We start from the raw sequence: 19,464 nt of genomic DNA, 5'->3' as shown, positions 1-19,464 counted from the left end.
TGTTGTGTCACTCTTGAGAGACTCGCCCTATCAGTAGTGGAACACCCTTGTGTCGGCTGAACCAAGGGAAAGTTAATTGGGAATTTTTCCAAGAAGAGTTCCGTAAGAAGTACATTTCCAAAGGTTTATTGATCAAAAAAGAAAGAAATTCCTTGAGTTAAAATAGGGCCAAATGTCTGTAACAGAGTATGGGCGTGAGTTCGTAGGACTCAATAAGTATGCTCAGGAGTGTGTATCTACTGAGGCCATCATGTGTAAAAGGGTTGAGAATAGATTAAATGAGGACATCAGATTACTAGTTGGCATCTTAAAATTAAAAGAGTTTGTTGTACTGGTTGAGAGAGCTTGTAAAACCGAGGAATTGGCTAAAGAGAAAAGAAAAGATGAGTTTGAGTCTCGAGATTCGAACAAAAGGGCAGATGAGTAAGTCACTGCAGTCCTTATCAAAGAAACCGAGAGAGTTTAATACTCGATCAAGTGCTTCAGTGTGGTACTCAAATAGAAATAAGGGTAAGTAGTACTCGGTTTCAAAAGCTCAGACTACTTCAATTGCTAGTGTTTGTAATACCCGACCGAGTAGACTAAAGTGTTCATAATGTCTCGGTGAGTGCTGAGCTAGTGATGGAACTTGTTTTAAGTGTGGTTCCCAAGATCATTTCATCAGATATTGCCCCGAAATGGTTGATAAGGAGAGATTTCAGAGTGCAAGATCGGGCAATGCTATTTCTAGAGAGAGACCAAAGAGAAATCTAGGAAATGGAGCGAGTAGTAAGAATGCACGTAGAGATCCAGCTGTGAGACCCGAGGGTAGGGCACCTACCAGGACTTATGCCATTCGTGCTCGCGAAGAGGCTTCATCTCCTGATGTGATTAGGGTATTTTTTTTCTCTCTATGATACTCATGTTGTTGCTTTGATTGATCTGGGATCTACCCATTTGTATATTTGTGTGAAATTGGTGTCTAGCATGAATATACCTGTTGAGTCTATAGAATTTGTGATAAAAGTGTCAAACCCTCTAGGCAAGCATGTGTTAGTTGACAAAGTATGTAGGAATTGCCCTTTAATGATTAAAGGTCATTGTTTCCCGGCTAATCTTATGTTTTTGCCATTTGATGAATTTGATATAATACTTGGTACGGATTGGTTAACCATGCATGATGTACTGGTAAATTGTGGAAGGAAAAACATTGAATTAAAATGTGAAAGTGATGATATTCTTTGGGTTGAACCAGATGAATCAGATAGCTTGCCTGTAGTGATTTATTCTATGACTGCTTAGAAATGTATAAGAAAAGGTTATGAAGCTTATCTTGCCTTTGTACTAAATACAAAAGAGTCTGAGTTGAAAATTGAATCAATGCAAGTAGTATGTGAGTATCCAGATGTGTTTTCGGAAGAGTTGCCCAGATTGCTTCCGATTAGGGAAGTTGAGTTTGGTATTGAGTTAATTCCTGGTACTGCACCTATTTCGATTGCTCCGTATAGGATGGATCCAACGAAATTAAAGGACTTGAAAGTTCAGTTAGAAGAGTTAACGGATAAAGGTTTTGCAAGACCTAGCTATTCATCATGGGGCGCATCGGTGCTATTTGTGAAAAAGAAAGATTGTTCAATGAGATTGTGTATTGACTACCGATAGCTCAATAAGATAACCATAAAGAACAAGTACCCCTTGCCAAGAATCGATGACTTTTTTGACCAATTGAAGGGAACCACAGTATTTTCCAAGATTGACGTAAGGTCTGATTACTACCAGTTGAGAGTTAAAGACTTGGATGTGTCAAAAATTGCTTTTTAGACGAGGTATGGTCACTATGAATTTTTGGTTATGCCATTTGCTTTAACGAATGCTCCCACGATATTTATGGATTTAATAAACCGAATTTTTTGACCGTATTTGGATAAATTTGTGGTTGTTTTTATTGACGATATATTGATTTACTCTCGTGATGAGACCGAGTATGCCGAGCACTTTAGAATGGTTTTGTAAACTTTAAGATACAAACAGTTGTATGCTAAGTTTAGTAAAAGTGAATTTTGGCTTAGAGAAGTTGGATTTTTGAGTCACATTGTTTCAGGTGATGGTATTAGAGTTGAGTCGAGTAAGCTTTCTAGGCTTAGTTGGTTATTACAGATGATTTGTTAAAGGATTTTGCATGATTGCTACTCCGATGACGAGGTTGTTACAGAAAGATGTCAATTTCGAATGGACGAAAAAGTGCCAACAGAGTTTTGAGAAACTAAAGGCATTGTTGACGGAGGCTCCAATTTTAGTACAACCTGAACTGGGAAAAGAATTTTTAGTTTATAGTGACACATCCTTGAATGGATTGGGTTGTTTACTTATGCAAGAAGGTAAGGTGATAGCTTATGCTTCAAGGTAGCTGAAGCCATTTGAGAAAAATTATCCGACCCATGATTCAGAGCTAGCTACCATTATGTTTGCGTTGAAGATTTGGAGACACCAATTGTATAGCGAGAAATGTCGAATATTCACAGATCATAAGAGTCTAAAGTACTTGATGACTAAAAAGATTTGAACCTATGACAACGGAGGTGGCTATATTTGATAAAAGATTACAAGCTAGTGATTGACTACCACCTAGAAAAGGCGAATGTAGTCATCGATGCCTTGAGTAGGAAATCTTTGTTTGCATTGAGGGCTATGAATATATGATTGGCTTCATCCGATGATGGTTCTATTGTAGCCGAGTTAAGATCTAGACCGATGTTTCTCCAAGATATTTATGAAGCTTAGAAAAGTGACAGTGAGTTGTAAGACAAGAGAGTTTAGTGTGAGTTGAGTATTGAACCAGATTTTCTAATTAGTTCTGATGGTTTCGTAATGTTCCGATATAGGATTTGTATTCCTAAAAATACTGAGTTGATTTAAAAGATTTTGCATGAGGCATATAGGGGTTGTTTTTCTATACATCCAGGAAGTATGAAAATATACAATGACTTGAAGAAAATGTATTGGTGGTCAGGAATGAAAAGAGACATTTCAGAGTTTGTTTCTACATGTTTGGTTTGTCAGCAAGTAAAAGTTGAACACTAAGTACCTTTAGGCTTACTTTAGCCTGTAATGGTTCATGAGTGGAAATGGGACCGTATTACTATGGATTTCATGACGAGTTTGCCTTTGACATGGAGAAAGAAAGATGTTGTATGGGTTGTTGTAGATCGATTGAAAAAGTCGGCTCACTATATACCGATACGTACGGATCATTCACTTGATAAGTTAGTCGAGTTGTATATTTCTAAAATAGTGAGATTGAATGGAGTACCTTTGTCGATTATATCGGATAGAGATCCGAGGTTCACTTTGCAGCTTTGGAATTACAAGAAGCGTTGGGTACGAAATTGAATTTTAGTATCGCTTTCCATCCGCAAATTGACGGTCAATCCGAAAGAATAGGATCGGTAGCATATCAGTTGGCTTTATCGTATGAGTTGGAAAGAATTTATGATGTGTACCATGTGTCTATGTTGCACCGATACCAATCTGATCCTTCACATGTGATTTCACCAACAGAGGTTGAGATTTGACCAGATATGACTTATGGCGAAGAGCCAGTTAAGATTTGGGCTCAGGAAGCCAAACAATTGAGAAACAAAAGTATTGCCCTTGTGATTATGGCAAATACATGGGGTTGAAGAGGCTACATGGGAGACCGAGGAAAACATGAGAAACCAATACCCAAACCTTTTCACTGGTAAGATTTTCGGGGACGAAAATCCCTAAAGGGGGAGAGTTGTAACATTCTGAATTAGGGCCTAGTCAAAATAGTTGTTTCGAGACCACAAATCTAAAGTAGAAATAATTATTTTATGATTCTTATGAGGTCTATGATATGATTGCATGCTTGTGTAAAAATTTCATGAAGAAATTCTATTGATAAAGTGTCCAATTTGACATTTCGGACTAAATTGCAAAAGTTACAAAATGTGAGTTCTAGAAGCTTTAAGCATGAAATTTTCATGGATTATTAATTAGAGGTCCTTAAATAGAAATTTGCTCAATTTTTATAATTACGAACAAAAATGGGCATGAATAGGAAAATTTTGAAAGAAGGGCCTTAAGGGCATTTTTGTCATTTGGTTAATAAAAGAATAAAAAGGGAAAAATGAAGCAAAATTTGCTCATCTTCTTCAAGCTAGGGCTAAAACTTTGAAGCTCTCCATAGCTAGGGTTTCTCCACTTTCCAAGCTTGATTGTAAGTCAATCCTAGCCTAGTTTTTAATGTTTTTTACATTTTTGAAGTTGTCATTAACCGATCTAGCTATTTCTACCATTATTTTGAGCTAGGGTTCATGTTCAAAAACTTACCCATGTGTGTCATGCATGTATTTTGATGTTTAATTGAGGAATATGAAAGTTTAATGTGTGTTTAACATCTTTACTAAGTGATTTTTGAAGGGAATGCATGAAAAGGATCTATTTGTAAAAGATGCAAAATGAGTAGTAAAATGTATGTTTTTGTAACACCCCCTACCTGTGTCCGACGCAAGGACAGGATATGAGGTATTAACGGACTTAAACGCAAACAATCATGTAAATCGGGCCATAAAATTTTATTCATATTTTAAAACATTCAATCACATGCACATAGTCCCTTATTTGGGTTTACGAAGCCCAAAACATACTTTAGATAGGGTTCGGGACTAAACCGAGAACTTTGGAAAGCTCTAGGAAAAACTTAAAAATTTTTCTCATGAAATAGGGTCACATGCCCGTGTGCCATCGACACGCCCATGTCTTCAGGCCGTGTAACTCTCTGTTTATGATGTCAGCAAATAAATTGAACCACACGGCCAGGCCACACGCCTATGTCACCAAGCTGTGTCCCTTACACGGGAGACACACGGTCGTGTCTCATCCTGTGTAGTTAACTCTTAGGCTATTTTCCAAGCCTTTTCATTACCTTTATATGCACACACATATACATGGATCCAATGGCATTCAACATCCTTAATTATGATACAAACATATTATTTACCTATCAACATGCATGTGTTACACATTCCCACATTAAGCCAAGACTAGCCATACCGTAGTTATAGTTGTGCCAATTTATTTCAACTTATCATCAAACTTCCATGTTTAAAGAATTATTATTTATCTCCATATTACACATTTAATTCATGGTCATAGAACATGCATTCAACACACATGACATATTGCCAACCATGCATGACAAACAAACATAATCATATCTTCACATCATAAGTAATAAATCATAACTTGACTAGCTATACTTACAAGCCATAATCAATATGAGCCACATCTTATGGCCATATATAATAGCTCAAAATAGGCCAACACATTTGGCCAAATCATAATAACACATGTCATAGAACTAGATCCCTATACATGCCACTCACTTGATAATTCTAACATATGTAACAATATTCCAAAGGTATTGGCTTGATAGTGTGATGTTGCCTCCGACGATCTCCAACCCCAAGCCGACCTGACAACACTAAAAGAAATGGAAAGGAGGGAGTAAGCTTAAAGCTCAGTAAGTCCATATGAAAATAATAAGCAAATTATCAACATGATTCTATGGAAATATAATCATAATTACACTTTTACTTATTTTTTGGTCATGCTGTTTTCTCGATTCATAGTTACTAAATTATTTATATCTAGAGCTACAAAACTCCAAATTAAGATCCGTAAATTTTCCACACAACTAGACTCATATATATTTTTACCATAAATTTCCAGAATTTTTTGTCTATCCAATAAGTATAGTTTATTCTTTAACTTTACCCCTATTCTGCTGCTTGACAACTTCAACCTTTCTTTACTAAAAATCAATTATCTCATAGTACGAGTTTCGATTAATGTTGATATCTATTTCTCTTGAAAATAGACTTATTATGGATTTTAAGAATAAAATTATAACCAATAATTATTTTTGTACAATTTTTAATGATATTTCCAAGTCAAAACAGGAGATTCCAAAATCATTCTGGCCCTGTCTCACAAAAATTAAAATATCTCATAATATAAAATTCTTTTGCTTAAACAGTTTCCTTTATATGAAAATAAACTAAAAAATATTTAATTTCTTATCTTATTCAACCTCTAATTCGATTTCCATGATTTTTGGTGATTTTTTTTAAATTTACACAACTGCTGCTATCCAAAACTATTTTATTACAAATTTCACTCTTACATAATTTCACTTACTCCATTCCATCTTACCGAAAGTTCGCTCAACAATCGAGCACATTGCTCATAAATCTCCACAAACATATACCTGCACTTATTCATTACATGGTCATGTTCACATGTATTTTCACTTAGTCGATTTCCCGTTGAACTCATCGGAATAATAACAGATACACGGTTGCCTGCACATATTACTACCCTTGTAACCGAAGCTAGCTGGTACGCATAATAGCCTGCACTTAGTATTACACATGCGACCTAACTATCTGGTACATGTAGTAGCCTACACTTAGTACTACACTCGTGACTAACCATCTGATACATGTAGTAGCCTGCACTTAGTACTACACACGTGATTGAAGTTGTCAGGTACGCATAGTAGCTTGCACTTAGTACTACACATGCGACCTAACTATCTAGTACACGTAGTAGCCTACACTTAGTACTACACACGTGACCTAACCATCTGATACACGTAGTAGCCTGCACTTAGTACTACACACGTGATTGAAGTTGTCGGGTATGCATAGTAGCCTGCACTTAGTACTATACATGTGACCTAACTATCTGGTACACGTAGTAGCCTGCACTTAGTACTACACACGTGACCTAAAACCATCTTAAACACATAGTATCCTGCACATAGTACTACACATGTGTTCTCACAATGGATTATTTGTATCATTTCTATTTCGAAGGTTCAACTGGGAAATTCCTCACTTTTCAACATTTAACAAACTCATTCATAGTCTATTTTGATTCGTAATTTACATCAAATGATCGTTCTATAGGTAGCCACATCTCATATAATAATGAAATATAATAACATAAAAAGAATCGATATATTATTTACATACAAACTTACCTTGAATGCGAGCACAGTTATTTATTCTGATTTAGTCCATAATCTCATTCATTCCCAATCTATGCCCGAATCTCATTTTCCTTGATCTATAATATCACATTTAGCTTAATAATTAGTCACATTATTCATATGGGTCCAAAAATCATATTTTTACAAATTTGCATTTTGACCCTTAAACTTTTACATATTTGCACTTTTACCCAAAGGCTCGTAAAATGATTTTTATCAAATTTCCTTGTATTTTAACCCTAGCCGAATCATTTTAATAACTATATTAGCCCCTAATTTCCACTAAATCACACTTTTATGACAAATTTTGTAACTTTTGCAAAATGGTCCTTTTTGACAATTTCACCGAAAATCACTTAGTAAAAGTCATTTATTACACACCGAACATTCATTTTCTACCATTAGACATAAAAACACATACATTTCATCCATGGTTAAATTTTTAAACACAAACCCTAGCTCAAAATATGGGTAGAAATAAGTAGATCTCATTACGAGGATTTCAAAAATGTAAAAATCATTAAAAACGGGGCTAGAACGGACCTACAATCGAGCTTAGAAGCTTGAAAAACCCTAGCTATGTCTTATCCATGCAAGTTTCGGCCATGGGGTAGAAGATGGACAAAAATTGGCTTTTAATTTTGTTTTTAATTCATTTTAATTACTAGATTACCAAAATGCCCCTAACTTAAAAATATTCTATTTCACCCATTTCATGTCCATTTTTGTCCAAAAAATTATCCAATGGTCTAATTACTATTTAAGGGACTCCAATTTAAAATTTCATAACAATTAGACATCTCTAACATGTAGAACTCAACTTTTTCACTTTTTATAATTTAGTCCTTTTGACCAAATTGAGTGCCCAAATGTCAAACTTTTCGAACGAAATTTTCATCAAATCATCCCATGAAATTGTAGACCATAAAAATATAATAAAAAAATTCTACTATGTCGAATTTGTGGTCCCGAAACCACTGTTCCGACTAGGCCCTAATTCTAGATGTTACAATTTTAATGAGAAATGTGTGCATTGGCATCCTACCATGTGTATGAGAGTTCCTAAGTATCCTTTAGTATTCCAAGTGGTTTAACGGGAAATCCAACGATTATGTCAAAGAGATGACAAGGTATGGTCATGTTGAAAGGGTACAGGTACGAACACAAAGCTCATAAAAATTGAGATTATGAATCGATGAGACCTCGGAAGAAGTGAATGAATGAATTATGAACATGAGCTTTATTATACATCATGTAAATGGCATGACTTAAAATGTACCTATAATACTAGATGACATTGTGATAAATATTATTGTGTTATGTGGATAATAATGCATGGTTAATGTTGTTAATTATTTACATGCAAACTTACTAAGCTTTATGCTTATTCCCCTTGTCCATTTTCTTATAGTATTTCCAAGCTAGCTCAAGGATTGAAGGACGTTGGAGTTTGGTTCACACTATCAAAATAATCTTTTGGGTATAGTTAATTCAAGTATTTTGAGTATGACTTGGTCTTTTTGTTATATGTTATATGGGTTTAGCGAAATGTATTGGCTTATAATGATTTGATGATTCATTTTGTATATGGCCATGAGATATGGCCCATGTTAATTATAGGGATGTAATCCTATTCATATACGCATGCATGTGCTAAGGCCACTCATGATATGGTTAAATTCATTTAGCATGAATGAATTACGGATATGATCATGGATGTTTGATGATGGAAATGTGAGTAAATGGCATAATAACAACTAATGCATGAATGTATGAAATGGAAGTAAATTGATGTTTCATATTGCACGTAATTCAGTAAGCTTGGTCTAAATTGATATGAAGTTGATACACATGAGTTATGAATGTATAAGTGCTCATTTATGCCATGTAGGATGTCATTGAGATGTCTAAGTGTACATGTGTTATTGAGGGTGATAAATGGCTTCGAAAATAGCCTCAAAGTTGTCCACACAGTTAGGCATATGGGCATGTATCTAGACAGTGTGTGACACACGGTCTACCCCATGGACGTGTAATCCAGCCATGTGTCCCTTGCATCCTAATTAGGTAAAAACAGAATGCCCAGTAGTGTCTGAACTGTGTGCAGGACATGGCCTCAAGACATGGGCATGTGTCCTGGCCGTGTGAAGTGTGCAGCTGATTTTTTTGGAATTTAATTTGCCACACGACCTAATCACACAGGCGTGTGACCCTTATTGTGTTGATGATGTCATAAACATAAAGTTACACGGGCTAAGGGCACGGGCGTGTCCCAAGCCACACGGGCATGTGTGACTACACAGCCTACCCACAAGATCGTGTGACCCTCCCAAGCAAAAAAATTTTCTAAGTGTCACAAAATTTTTGAAAGTTCTCGGTTTAGTCTCGAACCACGTCCAAAGTACGTTTTGGGCCTCGTGGGCCCGTATAATGGACGAGATGCATGTTTATGAATGGTTTTAAAATTGAATGAAATTTTATGGCCCGATTTTGTATGAATGTTTATGTTTGAGTCAGGTAACACCTCAGACCCTACTCTGGTGTAAGATATGAGTAAGGGATGTTACATGCATCAAAGTGTTAAGGAAGAAATACAATGTACAAGTGGTACTTTCGATTTCTATTTACCACAATAATTGTTCTTCCATACGGAAATCTCTAATAAGGGTTTGGCCAAAAGTTATTGGTAATGTCTACTATTCCATTGAAGATGGTCATACCGAAAACTTCTAGAACGTTGTGTGGATTAGGCAGATTGGCCCTATACGGGCAATCTTTTGAGGGTTTGACTAGTCAGATAACACTTTACGTGTTGGCTATTTGGTGAGTGAAAACGGACTCTTGGATTGGAATCGTCTTAATGATCTTGTTCCAAGTTATATTGCTAGAAAAATTGCAATGGCGATGCCTCCAAGTTTTGATGCAGGATCGGGTTGCTTGGCTTGGAAATGGATGAAAAATTATGGTTTTTCCTCTACTGAAACTAATAAGAATTTGTTTAATTTTGAGGACAATGATAGTTCTCCTATTTGGAAGGTGATTTCGAAAACTCAGGCACCTCAGAGGGTAAGTGTTTTCTTATGGATTTTGTGGCAGGATAGATTGTTGATGAATAATGAAAGAAGATGAAGACACATGATAGGAAATGGGGATTCATGCAGTTTGAGATTGCTCTTTTTCTAATGTTGTATGGCTAGCAGTAGTTCCAAGGCAAGCTTTGACTATCTTTTCTTCGTTTTCGTTTAAGAAGTGGCTATTATGGAATCTGCAGAATAAGAGTAGCTTGAGTAATGATTATATTTATTACCAAACTTTTTTTGTAATTTTATGTTGGCTACTTCTGAAAAATAGAAATATGTTTGTTTTTTCTAATAGTCATAGGTGCACCCAAGACATTGTGGATACAGGTTACACTTGGAGCTAGGAGTTATCATAATTCAAATGTGAAAATGAAACAACCAAGACTAATGAAGGCCCTTTCGAGTTGGTCATCTCTAGAAGTAGGTTGGATAAAGATTAATTCTAATGGGGCGGTGTCGATTAGTAGGCAGAGTGCTTCCATTGAAGGATGTTAAGGGACCCAAATGGAAACTGGTTGTGGGCTTATACGATGAGCTTTAGTAAAGAATCCATTTTTGAAGTTGAGACAAGAGCGATGTTGGAAGGCCATTTCATAGCTTGGGAGAAAGGGTTCAGAAAGGTTAAAGTAGAGTGTGATAATGCACTATTGGTAGAATCAATCTTGTCTAATGGAGGGCCCAATAGTAGGTTAGTGGAATTAAAGTTGTTGCATCAGTTGTTGAGTCGAAGATGGGAGGTACAGGTTCGACATATTTCGAGGAATTAGAATGGGGTTACGGATCACATGGCTAAATTTGCTGACACAAAAAACTCTTTGCTCTGTTTGTTTGCAGTTCCACCGGATTCGGTTAGAGAATTGTTGATTGAAGATCATAATGGGCCTAGATTCTTTTAATTTATGAATTGATTATAGTAATCGCTTAGTGTTGTTTCTTTCTACCAAAAACAAAATTTATTATCTCATCATCTAAGTAATTATATATAAAACATACTCCTCATAAAATTTTGAAAGATTATTATTATTGTATGGAATCTATCTTTTCACCTTTAATTATATAGATTATAGATTTTAATAACCTTCCTAAACTTTATAGATTTAATAACTAATAAAACTCTAAAAAATTATTAATAATAAAGGATTAAAATATATAAATATATAAAATATGATACTCATAAGTATTGTTCTACTAAATCATTTCTCTTTTTTTTTAATTATAGATTTTAATAACTTTTTATGCAATCTTAATAGTTTTTTTGTAACTTTTATAAGTTTAATTATAAAATTATAAAAATTTCAATTATATAGATAAAGAATTGAAAGATTTAGTAAACATCATGAAATTTTACAAATTTAATTTCTAATATAACTCCAAAATATTAATTATTAATAATAAAGAAGTAAGAAAATATAAAAGGATATAAATATATAAAATATAATGCTCATAAGTATTGTTGTACCATTTTTTTTTCAAATTATAGATTCTAATAACTTTTTATACACTTTCAATAATTTTTTAACTTTTATAAGTTTAACTATGAAAATTATGTAAAAAATGAAATTGAAATAAAATATGCTAATGATAATTAAAAAAGAAAATAGTGTTATTACGCTCACCTTCTGAAGCTCCCTATTGGTTAAACAGAACTGTACCATAATGAAAGATATTGGAAAAGGAATACAAAGAAACAAAACAGAAAAAGCAAGAAACCATGCTAAACAGATTGAAAACCAAAAAACCTAACAACAAGATGAAACAATTCCCCACGAAATCAACAAACAATCACCACCTGTCTGAAAATCAAGTAGCTTTTTTCACTATCTCTGCCGACAATGGCATCTCGATGATTTTTCCCAACATGATCTTGCTAATCTGGCCATCTCTGAGTCCCAAAGATGAATTCTTTCTCTGAAGTAAGAAAACCCAACTCAGTCCCTAACTTGCATGGCCCTACGATCTCCTTCTGCCGAAATTTCCACCTTCACTCGAGCTTCTTTTACCCAGATCTGCGGTTCATCGAACCTCCTTCCCTCATCCGCTAGTGTGTTCACCATACAATTCCCTTGACGAGGTACGAACCTAAAATCCATTAACTAAAAATTATTAACCCTTATCTTAATTTCCTTTATCAGGATGCTAATGGTCGACTTATCTTCCTTAGGGGCCCTTAATTTCTTAATAACTGTCAATTCATCACCCTCGAGAACTACCTCTCGAAAACCTAAATCCTCTGCCAAAACTACGGTACTGAGACACGCCCTTGCCTCTTCCATCATCAAGGCCACCATATTTTCATATGGACAAGTCCTTTCCGTCATCAATAACTCTTCTTTATCTCTAGCTACTATACCAGCTATTGCCTTTTTTGTTAATTGGCTATAAGCAACATGGAAATTTACTTTCATGAATCCCCTGCTGGCAAACCCCATATAATGTTATATATTTGTTGTAATTTTGGAAACACATATTCCAAACTATTTACCTCTTGCATATAAGATTACAGACACAACTAGCCAATTGACACCCTGATTAATTCCTTCATGGTAGGCTCTATTTCAATTAAACCATAATGCCAAAATGTGACCACCCATAATCTACATGTTTCCAAAGTACTACTAATGATCTGTGTAGCTAGCCATTGCTTCCAATTATTTTCACTGTTAGATGAGTAAAAAAACACCTAATCTTGCAAAACTTGGACCATGACTAGACACTTTCGAAACAAGTGCACCTCCATTCTTTTTAAAAGCATGCAGTATTTCATAAGCAATGAGGATGTTATCTAAAATTTTCCTCCCTAGAATAAACACCCCTTAAAGCTTCATCAATACAGACATCTAAAACATTCCTTAATCTATTGGCTATTGTCTTAGCAATAATTTTGTAGATAACATTGCAAAGACTAATAGGCGGAAATGGTGACATTTCTTCCAGATTGGCAATTTTAGGAATAAGGACTATATTTGTTCTATTTATAACCCCAACTTCCCTTGACCTATTCACAACCTCAATACAAAATTGAGATATCTCTTTTCCAACAATATGCCAATATTTCTAAAAAAAAAAGCTGGGAAACCATCCATACCTGATGCTTCTCGAGGGGTCATATTTTTTACTACTTCCCACACTTCTGCTTTCATAAAATCAATGGATAATTCTTCATTCATACTCTTCGATATACTAGGCATAATCCCAGGCAACACACGTTCACACGTTCACAATTTGTAATCGAAGAAGTCGTAAATAACTCTCTAAAATAATCAGATGCTACCTTGATCATTTGCCTTTACCCCGACACCTATACTTTGTCCTTGCCTCTCAATCCTCTAATGGTATTCTTCTTCCTACGACAAGAAGAAAAATTATGAAAAAACATTGTATTCCAATCACCAAATTTGAGCCAATTACCTCTCGCCCTCTGCTCCAAGAACAATTCTTTTTTAATAATCTTCATATTCAAAGCAAGTTTAACATCAATCAAATCCGTCAGACTACCCTCATCAGGGTCAACTGAGCCCAACATTTCCAATCTAGAAATAAACTCCTTCACTTTCTGATTCCTATGTATTTGATCTTCCCTTGCCCATCTGCTCAATTCCATTCTTAATTCTTTGAACTTTATTGGTATACCAGGCCTAAAGGACTCCCTAAACCCTTTAATGCACATTTCACAATATTCCTCAAAAATCTAATTCACATTGAACCAAAACTGTAAATTTACCCTTTCCCTCTGATTATTTTCATTACCCACAGTATCAACCAATACTGGACAATAATTAGAAAAATCATATGTTAGATTCTTAATAGAAAAAGCATGGGAAATAACTCTCTTTCCCAAGTGAACCATTGTCAGAAAAAACATGTGTCAGATCCTTAACACTTGTTCAACCCACTTATATGCCCCCTCAAGACCCATCCGCATCAACATCAATACCACTAAAAAAACTACACCTTTCTAAAACCTGCCTCATATGTCTTGCACTTAACTTTGTATCTATAAGAAACATTATTTGGAGCTTTAATTCTCTCAACCTAATCTTGAGACATCTAACCACCCATGGCTGCCCCAATCCACGGACATTCCAAATTAGGATTTTCATTTCCCCCGGCCAGCCAACTTACTAGCGACTGTCGGTCTATCATTTAGGCTTCCCACCTCCATCGACTCCATACTAATAGAAGTATTCAGATTCCTAACATAGGTACATTGTCTTTTCTTCCCATCCATCATCTCTACTGAATAATCCTCCATATCCGACCCCAGATCCATATGACCATACAAACAAAAACCCTTACCACTATTTACTTGTTAGGCAACATTAGAAGCGTTAAGTGTACTTCTTCTAGCATCATTCAAACCTCCACTCCCTTCAAAATCCCATACAAAATTCCACCTTGAGTTTTCCTCCCTTAACCACTTACTAACCATTTTCACTCCCCTTCTTGGTGCTGCCCTCAGTGAGATATCTCTCCAAAAATCCACCTTTTGTGTCCCAATGTAACCCCTGACTGCCTCTGATATACCAATGTCCAACGTAGAAATCCTGCACAAAATACATAAAAAAGTGGTATCCACAAGTATATGGGTCAGGTTGTAATATAGTTACAACGGAGTAGATGAGTACTCCGAGGATTGTACCCAAGCAAGGTGAGTACAAAATTAATTCTAACTAGAGCATAAATAAATCTAACCAATATTCTAAATGAATTATATTACGATGAATAAAAACAAAGGTTTTGGTAATCTATAATAATAATAAAGAAGGAAACAAAATGAATAAATAAACTCGAGAAATCAAATAATAAAATATATCAGATCTGGGCATGGGTGATTAGCTTGCTTTAGTAATCATAACCAACTATGGCTTCGAGCTTTCTTGTTCAATCAACTAGTCTATATCCTAGTAGGATCTTCCCACCTTCCACTAAAATAAAGAGTAGACAAGAACTACTTATCTCTCGACCTCACAGTCCAAACCAATTCAAGGTTAAGGTGTCCGAGGATAAGCCATACCAAATTTGGGTTAGTTCCCACCTTAATGACTTCCTAGGATTGTTAGGCCTAGGGTTTAGATTCTTCCTTTCTTGAATAGCTAATTCATTTAGAGAACCCTACAAAATAGTTAATTAATCATACCTCCACTCGCTAATCCCCCATAGGAGGATTAGTTCCTCACAGATCTAATAAACAATATAAACTTGATAGTAAAAGTAGACATGAATAATAATTCAATAGTATAAATTTTAGTAAAAGCCTAATTTGTATTAGAATTGAGCGCATAATCCTCACAAAGTTTGATTGTGTTTCACAATTCTGATTTCTTCCAGAAAAGCAAATAACAAGAACTTCAAATAAAAAGAAAACCTAAGAAAAGAGAAAAACTAAAGGCTAATTCTAAGAAGAAAATTATACAATATGAAACTTGTCTATAACATGTGTTAAATGAATCTATTATAGAGTTTAGAGTGGCTATTGTACTTAACTTTAAGTCAGTTTTCATCCTATTGCTTAACATTTGATTCTGTGGACCAAAACACCATTGGCTCGTAACTATTTCTCATAGAGAAGTGATGTCGCGACACACAAGGTCTTTTGTTGGGGAATCGAGGATAGTATGCTCATCTTTAAGGTATCTTCAAGGGTGTGTCGCGACATCCTCAAGCTTCTGCTCCCTGCGTTGCAGCCTCCAATGTTCTTTGTTGCAACATAGCGACTAGTATCGAGTTAACACGCCATCTAGTGGTCTCCTATACGCTCATAAAGTATACTAGTTCACTCTTAGGCCTCATTTGGCCACTAAGATCAATAAAACACTCAACTTACACACTTTATTGAATTTAACTAAACTTACAAAAACATAATTAAAACTTAACTAAAATGCTTATGTTCAAGATCCCAAAGTGTGAAAACTAGTTTAATTTGCTACACTGAATTACAGCATGTCAAACTCCCCTACACTTAAGTCATTGCTTGTCCTCAAGCAAAATAAACAAAAAATGTAAATGGAAAGACAAACCTTGAGCAAGTATGGTACAAATTTTAGGTTTGGAGCACATTAATAAGCATTTCATATTTACACATAATCTTGACATGATATATAGCTGACTTACCACTTTTATTATCAAACACCTACGTTTAGTATATTACAAAGCATACAAGCATTAAGGGTCTCAAATGTAGGAATCCATCAGTAAATTGTACAAGTTATTTGATTATCCTAGTAGAATACAAATAGTCATATATACAACTATTCAGTATGATTTCAAATTATGAATAAGTCTACCTAGACCACATAGGGCTTTTTGGCTTGTAAGTTTTGAAGCTTAGGATAGTTATGGATTTCAAGAGTAGTAAGCATCAAATAGTTCCAAGCACGAAAATAGTTTGGTACATCATATTGCCCCATATACTCCCCCTTAGTGACCTTTTCCCTCTCTTCGCCTTATTTCTCCTTCTCTTACTTTCCTTATTTCTCCTTTATAGGAAATCTTAGCATCATATAGTAACTACGGTTAGCTCACGAGTTTTTTACACTGATGAATGAGTTTTTCTATTGTTGTCACTTTGTCAGTTTTCTTTCTTTTTCACGATACCTCACTCACAAATGCCTTCATTTTTCACATACTTTTTCTAGTCGTGTAATTTTCCTTTTTGAATTTTTTTCTTTTGTAGTTTTTAAGCTAACCTATAATCACTATACTCTACTAATCTTTCCTATCACTTTGTTTCTTCAAAACCACCATAATATATCTACTTAACCTTCAATGTGTATGGCCAAACGTCTATTATCATGCAATTTAGGACCAAAGAAAAGGCTAAGCACAAATTATCATTTTTAGCTTAGGTTTTATATAAAAGTTCATCAAGAAGTGTCTTTTGGTACAAAATAGGCACTAAGGATAGATAAATAAAGGTTAGCTTTTTCGCTCTAGGTGTATACCAAACAATGTCTTAGGTCATCCCTAGGTATCTCAATATTCATAACTTTAATCAACCAAACAATCACAAATTCAAAAATTTATCATTCATACTAACATGCTTGTTTCTTTGTATTCTTTATATCATTTGGTGCATTCAATTGCTTTATACCTATTTACAATGTAATATATAGAACTTAGTAGTCTAATACTCAAAATTTTAAAATCACCTACCATCATGCCAATTTTACCATAAATACAATCAACCTATTTACATGCTCCTAACCAATCACTTGTATTTCAACAAGCTCAAGCACACAATTGACAAGAAATACCAAAGAAAAGCATACAAAATTAAAACAAATTTTCTATGTTACCCTCCATACTTTGGATAACACATTGTCCTCAATGTGTAGCCTCGTAAAAGATAAGGAAAGAATTTACTTGATTGATCGTGATAGCGTCACATGCTATTGGTGGATGTCTCCTCCTTTTATCAATGGAAGCTCAAAATCATTCTGTTTCTTCCATATAGAGTTCTCACATAGAAAATTAAAAACACAAAACAACTATTAGTCTATTATTACTCTTACTCCTAAGAATTTAAATTAATTAAAAATCATCCCAAATTTAATATAATCTGTGAAAACAAAAATCAAAAGTTCAATCATCCTTCTCAAGACTATCTCATCATCTCATTATTTCCTATCTCATCACTTCCTTCCTTGTCACTTTCTTGCTCTTCCCCTTCCCGATGGGTTTGCATTAGGTTAAACATATTTGACAGATAATTTGGAACTCTCATGTTATTTTGTCGTGCAAATTATTGAAGAACTTGGCCTGTTTCGTGCATCTATCATATCATTCCATCTATTTTAGCTTCACTGCTCTCAACCATTTTTCTTGCTGTCATTGTTTCTTTTCTTTTGAGTGAGGGAGACATATCCATCTCTTTCTTTCTCCTCTGATTCCAATACATAATCTATGTTCGATTGAGTTCCACATAGTGAGTGTACATAAAATCACAAATTAAACTCTTTGTTGGGTGCATAAATTGCATATCAGTTTCTTCTGTAAAATACCATATAACAAGATAACTTAAAAGTATTTACATTAGAATCATTTTGGGCAGGTGCTATCCTAGTACAGATAAATTGTATCCACATCTTAGCTATTGGAAACATGATTGCATGATTAAAAATGGTTGGAGGTCCTATATCTGGGTGGAGATTCCATTCACCGTGATTTTCAGTTAAATATTTTACAATGCTCTCCATGTCTAAATCCTTGAATTTATTTAAATCACTATTTTTTAAGTAATTAGTTTGATAATAAGGAGCATCATAAAATTCACAAATAGTTTTTGGGTTGAATGGTACATCTTTACCTCTTACTGTTTCTGTATTCCATCTTACACTGTGTGGCCTTCGTGTCTCCCCATCCCTAAGAGCAGCATAAAATTCTTGGATGAAAGGAATAACAACATTTTCTTTCGAGGTTATGCAAAAGCATTCTCATCTATGATATCAGACTAATGACCATATTTCTTTGCAAAGAACCATTGTTGGTTTGAATCACATTTTTTGAATAAAAGTTCTACTTTGAAGTTAAAGATAATACTTCTTAGCATTTTGGTTTCAAAAGTTTAAGGGATTCGAAACCGTTGGTGGTTCTTGCACAATTGGCTTTTTAAGCTTCCCAGGAGACATATTTACTATAATCTACAAATGAGGTATTCAAGCAATGAATCCAATGTAATAATAAAAAGGATGTTAAAAACCCTTAACCTTGATGTTGTAATCCTTGCTAGTTTGTCCTCTACCAATTGTGGCAATCCTACATTAATTAATGTTCTAAATAGCCAAGGAGATTTGTAGATTTAGGGTTTTAATAAAAGAATGGTTTTGGGTTTGAAAGAGTTTTGAAGGGTTTAGGATGTTAAGAAAGGTTAGAATGTGAATTTAGGGTTTTTTTAAGTTTAAAAACAATAATTTTAGGGTTACACCCAAGTATAATAAAGCTTTATTCATCGGGTCACGCAAATGGGTCTTGTCAACCCTGTAGAAAATTGCAACGATGTTGCAACATAGGGGTTTCATGTCATGACACCGTGTTAATTTGTCGTTGTCATGACATTGAACCCTGATGTCAAAAAACACTATGGAATTTTGGATTACTGGGTATACTGACTTTGGTGTCGCAACACATAGAGTCCATGTCACGACATCGAGTTGATTTCATTGATTCTGGCCTTCGTGTTGCGACACTGGCTCTATTTTTGCCCAAAATTCTAATTTCTAATGTCTCACAGTTTCTATAAAACATAAATTCAATAAAAATTAAAATCTAGACTAAACAGTTAGCTAAATATACAATAATTTAAAAAAGTTAAATATCAATTTAAATTAT

The sequence above is a fragment of the Gossypium arboreum genome, chromosome 13 (genome assembly GCF_025698485.1).
Source record: "Gossypium arboreum isolate Shixiya-1 chromosome 13, ASM2569848v2, whole genome shotgun sequence".
In the NCBI taxonomy this organism is placed as follows: Eukaryota; Viridiplantae; Streptophyta; class Magnoliopsida; order Malvales; family Malvaceae; genus Gossypium; species Gossypium arboreum.
This window is presented reverse-complemented; position numbering follows the sequence as displayed.